This window comes from Macaca nemestrina, chromosome 6, assembly GCF_043159975.1.
Source record: "Macaca nemestrina isolate mMacNem1 chromosome 6, mMacNem.hap1, whole genome shotgun sequence".
Classification (NCBI taxonomy): Eukaryota; Metazoa; Chordata; class Mammalia; order Primates; family Cercopithecidae; genus Macaca; species Macaca nemestrina.
This window is the reverse complement of record NC_092130.1, coordinates 68,845,879-68,859,964: the sequence shown is the minus strand read 5'-3', so window position 1 is coordinate 68,859,964 and position 14,086 is coordinate 68,845,879. Positions and strand designations below refer to the sequence as shown.

Sequence of the window (14,086 nt, the reverse complement as noted above, 5' to 3'; positions counted from 1 at the left end):
AGAACAATACTATCTAAATAACTTGAAAAGCTAAGAGTTTCTGTTTGTCTATCTTTTTTCCTGGCTGGTGGAAGTAAGTATGGTAGGAAGGGAAGAGGACAAAGAATGAAGCCAGTGACTAAGTTTGAACCTCGGCTTTCATATTCCCTAGCTAGTTACATCAGACAGTTTAGTGGGAGACAAAGTGTTCAATGGCCAAGTCTTCATATCAAATTTCAATAAATCCAAGTTCAATTTAAATATCATTTCATCATAAAATATATTTCTAGTCCAACAATAATTTAATTATGACAATTTTATTAATTTTTTAATTGACAATTTTAAAAACTTTGACCTGTTGCAGGAACAAGAATTTATGAGTACTGTCAGGTAGTAGATTTCTCCTATGATTACACTGTAAATCTGCAATACCAAATAGTCACTCATTTTCCAATGAAGGTAGTTCAGGAACAACATATTTTTTGGGCAATTCTGCTAGTCTTAGGTACTGTTAATAATGGTGTTGGCACCCAGACATTAAGTGTTCCTTTCTTCCTAGTGGTAATTTAATAAGATAAAGCCTTATCTTCTCTTATCACCTACTAAATGAATTTTATTGAAACAATGCTACAAATGGAAGCTTTGTTCACTGCTTTAATAAAATGCTTTCTGAATATTTTTAGAAGCCAACTTAAAATTTTTCTATATAAAATTTAACATTTTTCACAGTAATCATAAGTTATTGCAGAATTTTACTAACTGCTAGAATTTCAATATGTAAAGCACATAAGTAGATTTTGACTTTATGCCTGGAATCTACCCTACATATGAAAGTGAATATTCAGTGATTAGTGATAAATTCAGATAGTATGTCCTGTTTGTTTTATTTTCATTGTGCTGGTTAGATTTTATTTTATCTGGTGATTGATATTACCATTGATCATAAACATGTCCAGAAATGCTAAAAGCCTTGAAGACTATCCAGCCTTTCAAAGGCTAGGGATGAAGTCCAACTCAAATAACAGAGTTTGGTCAAATCTTTAGGCTGACACTAAGCTATATAAGGGCAGGCAGGTTGCTTAACCTTTCTAATCTTTACTTTCTTTATCTGAGAAAGCAGTCACTGCTTCTTTCCACCTTTTACTAAACTGCTGTAAAGATAAGAGTTAGACAATAAACTTACATACTCCTTCTGAATGGTAAATGTTTATATATACACAAATTACTGTTCTTAGTTGTTTTAGAAATGTCAGCACATCTTCTATTACACAAGCATAGGGGGAGAGACAGTGTGCCCGTGTGACTGCTGTCTGTAGATGCTTTGTTCCTCAAAATCTCCAGACCAGGTACCCCATCACTGTGTCCCTCTCATCCCCCAACACAACCCACTTCAGACTCTGGCTGCCTCATGTCTGGCCTGTATAATTAACCTCATTAACGCACTCTCTGTCCCCAGGACCCTCTTGACCATTCTATCCCAAACACTAGGATCAGATTCTTTTTTTTTTTTTTTTTTTTTTTTTTGAGACAGAGTCTTGCTCTGTCACCCAGGCTAAAGTACAGTGGCACGATCTCAGCTCATGGCAACCTCCATCTCCTGGGTTCAAGCGATTCTCCTGCATCAGACTCCTGAGTAACTGGGTTACAGGTGTGCACCACCACACCTGGCTAGTTTTTTGTATTTTTAATAGAGACAGGTTTTCACCATGTTGGCCAGGCTGGTCTTGAACTTCTGGCCTCAAGTGATCAGCCCACCCCGGCCTCTCAAAGTGCTGAGATTATAGGCATGAGCCACCACACCCAGCCGCAGGATCAGATTCTTATGTCATTTCACATTCCAGTGTTGCTCCTCACTGCTTACTGGATAAAGTCTGAACTGCCTTTGAAGCCCTTCACAGTCTGGCTGCAGCCTACATTTAGAATCTTACTCTTCTCTTTCCCACTCCCTATGGTCCAATCAAATCACACCTCTTGTTTTCTTTCCACGTGACTTCTGGCTTTTGTGAGTTAGCATCTCAGATAGATGGCGTCTCCCTTTATGCTATGCCTTTTACACAAAATACCCTCTTCTTACCCTCTTGATTATAGAAATCTTGCCTACCATTTCCAGGTTCATTTCATATCCATAGTATATAGTAGTTTATGATATAGGTACATATGTATATCAAATATGCATGTATGTGTATGTATATGCATGTGTAATTTCATTCAATTATATAAATAATACAGGCTCTTTTAAAAAATTAATACATAAAACTATAAAGAAGAAAATAAAAATTACTTGGAATTCCAACTTCAGATAATCACCATGAACATTTTTGTGACTCTCCTTTCTTGTATTTCTTTATGTATAAATACATAAAGATATATATTTATCCTGTTACATAAGTGGTATAAAATCATACCTATCTTTTTAAATCACATTCAGTTTTATATAAAAATAAAATTTGGGGTTTTGTTTACTGCATAGCTCCTTTCTCATGCTGTTCAAATACCATTCCCTCTGACAAACTCGCCACAAGTAAGCAATATTAAAAAGTTGCTGCTTCTTTTCTCATACCCTTCTTTATGCACTTACAATCAGATGTACTCTATGTTACTGGTTGACTTTCAGAGTAGACTCAAAATCTAAATATGAGACCCGTAAATATGGAAACTCCTCCAATTTACTTAATATAGAGTTAATTCATTAAAATTTTAAAAATCTATTTATTTGTATATATCACCACAAATAAATGCAAAATTTATAAAAATGCATTCTTGTCTCATAGTTGTATTTGTTGCCATCTTTTTCTTTTTTCTTATGTCTCTGTCCACATCTCTATCTCTGTCTCTGTCTCTCTGCATGGCATCCTCTTCCTCTAATAGATTCCTTTTAATGGCTACATAATATTACATATTCACATACCACACTTTATTATTTCCCTGTTGATGGCTATCCATTTTGTTTCTAGTTTTTTATACCAAAACTCTAGTATTGTTTCATAGTTTTTCACAGTGTGTGTGTGTGTGTGTGTGTGTGTGTGTGTGTATGTGTATGCTCTTGATTTAATTTTTTGGATTATATGTTTAAGTCAAAAGGAATGTATAGTTCTATTTTTAATTGATATTAAACTGCTTTCCAAAAAGGCTGTAGTATTCATATTTCCATTAACAATGCATGTATGGGAATGCTATCTCATCTTTATAAATTAATCTGAGTCTTATCTGAGAGTTAATATGATCCTCTCATTGACCTGTTCATTTGCATTTCCATGACTACTGGAAAAGAGGAAAGTCTCTTCATATGTAAAATGATCATTTAGATTTGCTCTTGTGTGAATTACTTGTTCCTATCTTTTTGTATAAATTGCCTATTCTTATCCTCACATTCAGGTAGGGTTGTCTTTTTCCAGTCAAAGCAATTTGTATACTTCTGTGGTAGACAGTCTTCTAAAATGGTTCTCTATGACCCCACATCCTGATATTCATGCTGTTTTATAACCCCCTCCTATGAGTGTGGGCTGGATGTAGTTTGCTTCTGAAGATTAGTATACGGCAAAAGTGGTGGGATATCACTTCTGTGATTAGGTTACAAAAGACTATGACTTCCATTTGTCAGTTTTCTCTCTGTGGCTCTTTTTTATGCTTGTCTGACGGAGAGGGCCACTTGGTGAGGAAGTGAGATGACCCCTAGCCAATAGCCTGTAAGAAACTTAGGCCCTTATCCCAACAATCCTCAAGGAAATGAATCCTTTGATCATCCACATGAGCTTGGAAGCAGATTCTTCCTCAGTCAAGCCATTACATGAGACTATAGCCTAGTTGGCATCTTGATTGCTGCATTATGAAAGACTCTGAAGCAGAAAATTCAATAATGTGGCCTGGATTTTTGACCCACAGAAACTTTGAGATAAAAATGTATGTGGTTTTAAGCTGCTAACTTTGGGGTTATTTATTTTATAGCATTAGATAATCAATAAAATTACATGTGTTAGATTTTTATCTGGAAAATACATTGCAAATATTTTCCCTGATCTTTCATTTGTTCAGCTTTGTTTATGACACCTGTATTAGTCCATTTTCATACTGCTAGGAAGAAACACCTGAGACTAGGTAATTTATGATGAAAAAGAGGTTTAATGGACTCAGTTCCACAAGCTGGCCAGGCCTCACAATCATGGTGGAAGGTGAAGGAGAAGCACAGGCATATCTTAGATGGTGGCAGGCAAGGGAGCATGTGCAGGGGAACTGCCCTTTATGAAACCATCAGATCTCATGAGACTTATTCACTATCATGAGAATAGTATGAGAAAACCTGGCCCCATGATTCAGTTACCTCCCACCAAGTCCCTCCCGTGACATGTGGGGACTACGGGAACTTCAATTCAAGATGAAATTTGGACAGGGCATGGTGCCTCATGTAATCCTAACACTTTGGGAGGCCGAGGTGGGCAGATTATTTGAGGTCAGGAGTTCAAAACCAGCCTGGCAAACATGGTGAAACCCCTTCTCCACTAAAAATACAAAAAGATTAGCCAAGCATGGTAGTGGGCATCTGTGATCCCAGCTACTGGGGAGGCTAAGACAAGAGAATCACTTGAACCAAGGAGGCAAAGGCTGCAGTGAGCTCAGATCACACCACTGTACTTCAGTCTGGGTGACAGAGCATTATTTCTCAAAAAAAAAAAAAAATGTGAAATATGGGTACAGACACAGCCAAACCATATCATTCCACCCCTGGCCCTCGCAGATCTCATGTCCTCACATTTCAAAACACAATCGTGCATTCCCAACAGTCCCCTAAAGTCTTAGTCCAATGTTAACTCAAAAGTACAAGTCCAAAGTCTCATCTGAGACAGGGCAAGTCCCTTCTGCCTAGGAGCCTGTAAAATCAAAAGCAAGTTAGTTATTTCCTGGATACAATGGGGGTACAGGTATTGCACAAATATATACACTCCAAAGGGAATAAATTGACCAAAACAAAGGGGCCACAGGCCCCATGCAAGCTGGAAATTCAATAGGGCAGTCATTAAACCTTAAAGTTCCAAAATGATCTCCTTTGACTCTGTGTCTCAAATCCAGCTCATGCTGATGCAAGAGGTGGGTTCCCATGGCCCTGGGCAGCTCTACCCCTGTGGCTTTGCAGGGTACAGTCCCCCTCTAAGCTGCTTCCACAGGCTGGCACCAAATGTCTGCTGCCTTTCCAGGCATGCAGTTCAAGCTGTTGTTGGTTCTACCATTCTGGGGTCTGGAGGATAGTGGCCCTCTTCTCACAGTTCCACTAGGCAGTGTCCCAATGGGGACTCTGTGTGAGGGAGGCTTCAACCCCACATTTCCCTTCCACATTGCCCTAGCAGAGGTTCTCCATGAGGGCTCCACTTTGGCAGCAAAATTCTGCCTGTACATTCAGGTATTTCCATACATCCTCTGAAATCTAGGTGGAGGTTCCCAAATCTCAATTATTGTCTTCTGTGCACCTGCAGGACCTACACCACATGGAAGCTGCCAAGGCTTTGGGCTTGAACCCTCTGAAGCACCTTGGCCCCTTTTAGCCATGGCTGGATGTACTGGGATGCAGGGCACCAAGTCCCTAGGCTGCATACAGCAGGGGGTCCTGGACCTGGCCCAGAAAACCATTTTTCCCTCCTACGCCTCTGCGCCTGTGATGGGAGGGGCTGCTGTGAAGGTTTCTGACATGTCCTGGAGACATTTTCCCTATTGTCTTGGTGATTAACATTAGGCTCCTCGTTACTTACAGAAATTTCTGTAGCTGACTTGAATTTCTCCTCAGAAAATGGGTTTTACTTTTCCATTGCATTGTCAGGCTACAAATTTTCCAAATTTTCCAAATTTTCCAAATTTTTATGCTCTGCTTCCTCTTCAATGCTTTGATGCTTAGAAATGTCTTCTGCCAGATACCCTAAATCTTCCTCTCAAGTTCAGAGTTCCACAGATCTCTGAGGCAGGAGAAAAATGTCACCAATCTCTTTGCTAAAACATAACAAGAGTCATCTTCATTCCTGTTTCCAATGAGTTCCTCATTTCTATCTGAGACCACCTAGCCTGGACTTTATTGTCCATATCACTATCAGCATTTTGGTCAAAGCCCTTCAACAAGTCTCTGGGAAGTTTCAAACTTTCCCACATTTTCCTGTCTTCTTCTGAGCCCTGCAAACTGTTCCAACCTCTGCTTTTTACCCAGTTCCAAAGTCACTTCCACATTTTTGGGTATCTTAATAACTGTACCCCACTCTACCAGTACCAATTTACTGTATTAGTCTATTTTCATACTGCTACCAAGAAATACCCAAGACTGGGTAATTTATAAAGAAAAAGAGGTTTAATGGACTCATAGTTCCACGTGGCTGGGGAGGCCTCACAATCATGGTGGAAGACAAAGGAAAAGCAAAGGCACATCTTACATAGTGGCAGACAAGAGAGCATGTGCAGGGGAACTGCCCTTTATAACACCATCAGATCTCATGAGATTTATTCACTATCATGAGAACAGCATGCAAAAACCTGTCCTGATGATTCAATTACCTCCCACTGGGTCCCTCCCATGACTTGTGGGGATTATGTGAGCCACAAATCAAGTTGAGATTTGGGTGGGGCCATAGCCAAATCATATCAACATCTTTTCCCATACAGAATTTAAAATTTTTACATAATCAAATATGTCTGTTTTTTTCTTTTATGGCTTTTAGATTTAATAGAGTATAAGTGTGTCTCCAGGACCTATGTAATATCTAAAATCTCTTAAATGTTTTTCTAAGATTCTTAGTACTTTATTTTTTACTTAATATTACTTTTTGACTGAATATTATTGGGGAAAATACATAAGAGAATGATTCTCAGATCTTCTTTTTCTGTATCTCCATTTTTCAAATTAGAAGTAACATTGATTTCTTTTGGTTGACTGACCATTGAGTACATTTTTGAAGTACATTATCTACTCAAGGTACAATCCAATTTTGTTAAGCATTCCATATTCTCAGATTATAAAACTTTTTTTTCTAGAAAAAAATAAGGATAATTGAAGTAATTCCGGAGCAAAGCAGTGATAAATTAAAATGTTTATCTATAAGACTCCAGAAGGGAATGCTTAGATTAGATTATATTTCACGAATATTTATTAGAGGCATTCTATCTGCCAAGGACCATACTAGGTTCTGAAGTGTAAAAGGCTAAAGAACACAGACACCTTCATGGGATCTTTGTACGGGCATTAAACCAAGTATTGCAAGTGTGGTGAATAATATGGGGGGGTAGACAAGTGTTGCAGGACTTTTCTTTAGTTCAGCTAAAGACGGAGTTCTTGTCTGTCCCATGGCCAGGAAAATTTGGGCTGGCAGATGGCTTAAAGGATGAGTAAAGCAGGGTTTTATTGGGTTAAAAGGGACTTGAGGAAACAGGGACTCTTGCAAGGCCAGAGTCCCTCTTCTAGAGTGCTTCCCTCCTGGCAGTTTGAATCCCAGGTTCCACACAGGAAGGGAAGGGACCAGGTTCCTTCCCAACCCCTCTCCTGCTGCAAACTTTGTGAACTTCCTGAGGCTCCACCTCAGTGGGCAGGCTGTTTGGAGTTTCTCCAGGGACTCCCTCCCACCTGGCTGTCTCATTCTCCCCTCTAAAGAAGTACATCTAACTGCCATTGGATTAAGGATAAGGACAAAGACCGATCTTAAACGCTTCCTGCTGACAGGGGGTGTTGTTTTGGGGAAACAGCAGTCAGAGCTCTCTCAGAGGCTGATCTAAGGGACCCCAGCAGAAGGGGCCATTGTCAGAGGCTCCAGTTGCATGACTGTTTGGAGTTTGATGGCCTGAAGGCAAGAACCGACAAACCAGCTTATTAGAAAGCACGTATCAAAACAAAACAAGGGGAGGGGTAAAGACAGCTAAAAAATTCTGAGGCCTTTTAACAGTTTGCTCAGGGAGAGGGAGGCCAAAAGCCCAACTGGCAAAAAAAACCTTTACCCTTTTGCTACATGTCAGTCTTCTGGGTTCCCTTCCCCTGGGCCCCAGTCCTAAGTCAACCAGTTTAAGGAACTCTTTCCAGTTTGGAGGATGCATCTGAGGGGAGTGTCTTGTAATATGGAGACATGATTACTTAGTAGTGAAGAGAGAACAAAGCAGGAGAAAGGAATGAAAATAAGGTGTATTTTTCAAAGAAGTCCCAGGGATTCAGGATGCATTCCAAAGGGGTACAGACTGAAGATGAATGCCTACCCATCTAGAAAGAGGGGAGCAGGCATCCTTGGTTCCCTTCTCTTCCTAGCAGATACCCAGGGTACATGAGGGAAAGAAGGAAGAGCATCCTCTTTCCCTCTTCCATCCTTGCATCCCCGAGTCCCGGTGACCTTGTGCGGTCCCGCCATGAGTGCCAAAGCAGCTTTCACCCATGAAGCAGGGGGGCCTAGGGGTGGGAATCATCTGCTGTTACCCACATATGCCCTATTTCCCCTGCTGTCAGTGGCCTTGGATTCCCTAGGCCTCATTTATGCCATGGATACTAACATGGCCTTTATCCATGAAATATGAAGCTTGGGGTTGGCTTAATGGGCAGGAATCAGCCATGCTCACCTGCGCTGTGCCTTTTAACCTCTGTTGCCATTTGCCTCTGGATCCCTTAGATCCAGTTTTCTTTCCTGGGGCTTTGACCTGAAGCTTGGAATTGAGTCTGGGACAAAAATGTGTCTGGGAAGTTGGGGGGTTGGGGGAGGTGTTTGTATGGATTCCTTATCATAAGCCAAATGCTAAGGTGAAACTGTGGAACTGAGTCCTCCAACAAGGGGGAGGAAAGGATGTCTTGTGACACATCCAGATAACTGGTGGCTATAGATATACTTGCTAGTATTTGACTACATGGTGCTTAGCTTTGGTTAGTTCCCTCGGTCTTACTTTCCCAAAAAGGAAACCTTCGCCTGATGGGCATCACCTGGCAGTATTTGCAGGATAATTGCTCAGAACTAGAATATTGATCCGAATTTCTACATTACCCATCCCTTTTGTTCTTTCTGAGCTGCAGCCAGGGATTGCCAGTTGATTCACAGGAGCAAGCCTAAAATGTAGGCAAAGACTTAAAAACAACTAGTGAGTATAGAATTTAATGACAAATGTGTAAGTTTTGAAACATGATTTCTCTCTCTCCGGTCCTCATATTTATTAAAAAACAAATCGTCATAGGACTGAGTGGTTTGCAAAACAGACTTTAGCTTTATACTTGGCCTGATTATTTGCATAAAGTGCAGCAAGAATAGTTGTTTCTACATAGGCCTGTTGGATTGGCTTCAATGGAATTCTGTTCCACAAGGAATCTCAGATAAGACCTTTTAAAGCCAAGCCCAACCATGGGTTTGTATCCTAAAATACCTATGAGTTGGGTGATCCTCTCCTTTTAAGGTCCCAAGATAAACTTGGAGCTCCTAGACTTGTAAGAAAATGACATTCTGTACAGGGACTGTGTAGACCACAGTATGAGGCTAGTTTCCCCACTGGGCTTTTATTGACTCTGCAAGTCTAGATTGACTCCTGAAAGGGAAGCATACCCTTCCAGTCAAAGCCTTGGTAAAATTACCAGTTTTTCCAAGTGTGTCCTATTGCAAAAGAAAAATAGATTCTTACTGCGCTGATGCAAACAACTATATTGCCATAAGAATACTCACAGATAGTTTCCAAATTCTAGAGAAACCAGGCAGAGAGAAACAAACATGCTCCAAATCTTGATCACAGGAGTGTATACCTTACTTAATTATTAAAGGCCATAAATAGCTCAAAATAAGTTTCCTTGGCTCTGAAAAACTAAACAAGGATCACCAATAATCCAAGCAAAAGTAAAAAGGTTTCTTCAGCTTTGAGTTCGGTCCATTTAGTTAACTCTGGTTTTGCTTGATATTCGTGAACATTTCAGCTCTTCATGAGTCTTAGACATTTTCCTTTATTCCAATGTCACAATCTCCAAAGTTATCAGAAACCTGATTGTCTTAAATACAATCAGAAATTGGATCTGAGAGCACCTGTCAGAGTCTTAATAGCCTATTATAAACCATCTTTTGAAAAGGATTAAAACAAAGACAACAATTGTCTGTGAATAGCAAAATGTCCAGGGTAGTTAAAATTAGAAATACAATTGACAAAGAAGTTTGGTTATCCCCGTGGTTTACAATAACTTGACACAAAAACCTTAATTATGATTGAGAGCATACACTCAGACATTAGAATTTTAGAAACCCCATACAATTTTGGAACATGTATTAGCATTATTCACCAAGATATAACCTAAAGAAGACTGAGCATCATTTTGGCAATCCCATGTACCTAAATATGCCAAATAATCCTGTTTACCTCTCTTTTCTGGACACTTCAGGGGCCCTCTTAAGTATTCGAAAAGCCAGGTGCCAGGGAAGACAATTTTGAAACTGAAGTTTGATTTTGGGAAGGCTGTTAAATGTTCGAGGTTTAAAACACTTGGTATTATGAAAGAGAGTTCCAGATTATCATAAGTGATTTTGCCAAAATGATGACTTAGAAATTTAAAGGAGCAAGAACCTTTTATAACTCCTTTAAATTTAGTTAGTATGTTCACACAGAGAACCTCTTCTGCAAGATTAATTTCCACAATTCTTCTGCCACTTCTTCAGCTTTTCCTATCTTACTCAAAACTGAAGTTCAAAGCTGAACCCCTTCTAGCCAGCCAGCTGTGCAGAACCCTTGGGCCATGAGTCCCAGCCCCTGCAGAAAGGGGAAGGGGAGAGAGGACTCCCTGCTAACCTGTCCTTCCCAAAAAAGGAAGGAAAGGGCCTTTCTCCCAACCCCTGCCCCCGGGAGCCACCAGGTTTGGGGGCACGTTTCCCCCACCCTCAGAAGTTGGAGGATGAAAATGCTTAGGAGCAACAGTGAGAAGTTTTGAGTCCCCATTTCACTCACCGCTTCTCAAGCCTCCTCGTTGCATGTCAAAAATGTTGCAGGACTTTTCCTTATTTCAGCTAAAGATGGGGTTCTTGTCCCTTCCACGGCCATGAAAATTTAGGCTGGCTGATGGCTTAAAGGGTGAGTAAAGCAGGGTTTCATTGAGTGAGAAAGGAAAAACGGGGGAAACTCCCTCTGCTGGAGCACTTCCAGCCTGGCAATTTGAAGAATCCAGGGTTCCACACAGGAAGAGGAGGGGCCAGGTTCCTCCCTGCTGCAAACACAGTGAACTTCCCAGGCTCCTACTCAGTGGGCAGGCTCGTTGGAGTTTCTCCAGGGACCCCCTCCCACCTGACTGTCTCACAAGGACAACATGTGGCAGGGAACCCTAACAAAGACCATGATGGAGAAGACACATTTAAGCTGAGGGGTGAAGGGTAAGAGTCAGCCCTGAAAATCTGTCAAAAGAAGTCCCAGACAGAGGAAACAGTCTGGGTAACTTTCTAGGTGAGAGTGAGCATGACACAGTTGAGAAACTGAACAGGGAAAGATTGATGGGCTAGAACTCCAAGTATATGTGAGCAGCAAGAGCTGAGCTGGTGAAGTAGTAGGCACCAGGTGGTGGAGAACCTCATAAATGATGTAATGGAATTAATACTGTATCCTTATAGGAATAGAGAGCAATAGAATGATTTCAAGATTGAGAGTGTCATGATGAAATCTGTGTTTTAGAAGTTACTCAACTTATGGTTTGGAGAACAAATTGAAACAGAAATTAAATTGAGGAGACCACTTAAAAGACTGAATAAGTCAAGTTTCAGAATTGCAAACAACCTTAGCTAATTTAAAAAGTTTGACTAGGGCCAGGTGCGATGGCTCATGCTTGTAATCCTAAGACTTGGGGAGGCCGAGGTGGGAGGATCCTTGCGCCCAGGAGTTCAAGACAAGTCTGGGTAACATGGTGAAACCCTTTCTCTACAAAAAATACAAAAAATTAGGCAGGCATGGTGGCCCACGCCTGTAGTCCCAGCTACCCGGGAGGCTGAGGTGGGAGGGTCACTTGAGCTGGGAGGTCGAAGTTGCAGTGAGCTGTGTTTGCACCACTGCCACTCCAACCTGAGCAACAGAGTGACATCTTGTCTCAAACAAAGTTTGGCTGGGAAGGTGAGATAATATAACAGTGGCTGAAGAGGACATTCGGTCAAAGGAGTTTTTTTGTTGGAGTTTTAGTTCGGTTTTAACACAGGAAAGAGCTAGTTCAGAATAAATGTCTGAAGATATATGAAATAATATAGCAAACGAAAATTGATGCAGGCTATTAATTTGAATCCTCAACAAGGTGATTTTTAAAAAATATTTGGCTAATAATGGGAATGGGAAACTGACTTTTAATGTAAAAGAAATGGCATACCTTATTTAAAATTCTGATTCAAATAAGAGATCTCTTTAAGCACTAAACATTATACAACATTTAATTTATTTGGAATTGTCTTATATTTCAGAGATATTTTTTACTCAAACCTGGATATTTACTCATTCCAAATCTCTATGGATAGAAGTAACTTAAGCATGTTAGCTACAGGTTTTATTCGAAATATTTTAAAGTCCTTTTTTCCTAGATTCATGTTGGCAAGAAGTTTTCCAGTTTTTCTGTAATTCTTACTATTATAATTTTCAAAATCAGGTAATATTTTGGGCGCATTTATTAGATAAGTCACTCTCTCCTGGAAAACAGTATTATTCTTTATGTTACAATGTACTCTGCATTATAAGGATGGCAGCTTATGTAGGGGATAGTTGTAAAGTCAAAGTTCTTAGTGATAATAATGTTTTCTCAAATTAATCCTTGGATATCCCTTACATTAAATATAAAGTGAAATGTCCATGGTTTGGTATATACACTGCTCTATCATAATATGCATGTATACATGTGTAAACTAGACAGTAATGTCAAGGATATAATAGCCTATATATGCAAAATATAATTCTAGAGTATTTTTAATTATGGAGTAACAAGATAAAGAGAATGAAATCATTTTTTAAAAAGAAAAACAATAATGCTAAATAAACCCTATACATTCTGAATATCTTTGTGTGACTCTGAGGATAATAATGGTGATTCACCACAGTGACTGATGCTGACAGTAATGATTACTCCAGTGTCTGTATGATGAGGAATGAGATAATGAAGATGGGCCTTGTACACACTCCAGGGATTAGTTTTTCTCCTCCCTGACAGCACTATTTTGGGTCATATGAGCAGTGAGGGGACCCGCAGGCAGAATTGCTCATAATATTTAAATTGTTATTTTGCTCAGCTCTCACTTTTATTCTTACTCTCTCTTTAGTGGTTCATATATAATTGATTTTATATAATCAAATACACGTTTGATGTTTCTCCACTGTGTTAGGCTTGAGGATTTCATTTACCTCCAAACAGTTGTCAGCTGGCCAACTTCATTGTTGGTGGCAACACTGTGATTCTACTTATATATCCTTGCATCGTGCAATGGGAAAGATCACAAAAACTCATTTGTGATGGACCAGAGTCAGAGGAATATGCTTCTTTGTTTCATTTTGTTTGGTTTACATCTCTATTCAGTAAGAAACAGGCCAAATTATGCTTTGCTTACATAAGAAAACCTAAATTAACTGTTAATGTTTTTCTCTAATAATTTATTTCAAGGATGCTCTTCACTTCTTACAAATCGGCATGCCAGGCTGCTGCTCAGGTGATCTGCCTCTTGGACCAGCTCTGAAGATGGGAAAATGATCAGTGCAAGATCCCTGAGATGCTGAGACACGATGGGATGGAGGAAAGCTGTGGGACAAGTGGCCTTTCATAGGAGGAGGAGCTCCTCGTCAAATGTGAGGAGCGAAGCAGGACAGGAGCATGAGAACAGGTAGGTGTAGAGATGTGGAGAGTTCCCATTTGCTGAGATAGGTGAGAGAATCGGAAGTTGTCTGACAGGAACGTTGACATGGAAATGGGAAGACAAACTGACCAGGGAAACAAAGATTGCCAGGCTGTTCCATTTGAGAGCCCAGCTGAAGGTGATGACCATGCTTTTATGAGGACAGCAATCTGACCAGCTGTCAGTCTTGCTGTAGCAGTCTTAGCAGCCTGGGTTAAGGTAGAGGAGCTCTTCATTTCAGGAAGGACAATATCAGAAGCCTGAGGAGAGAACCAAATTCCAAAAGACTAAGGAGTTAAGACATG

The 14,086-nt window shown here is 40.1% G+C and overlaps 1 long non-coding RNA gene across 1 annotated transcript in view; it reads right to left on the bottom strand.

Moving 5' to 3' along the window:
- LOC139363802 (uncharacterized) overlaps positions 1 to 11,048 on the bottom strand; it is a 99,725-nt gene extending 88,677 nt beyond the window's left edge. Inside the window, exon 1 of the long non-coding RNA XR_011624796.1 lies at positions 10,885 to 11,048. This is a non-coding gene — a long non-coding RNA (uncharacterized lncRNA). The remainder of the gene's footprint in view (positions 1 to 10,884) is intronic.
- Between the last annotated feature and the right edge of the window lie 3,038 nt (positions 11,049 to 14,086).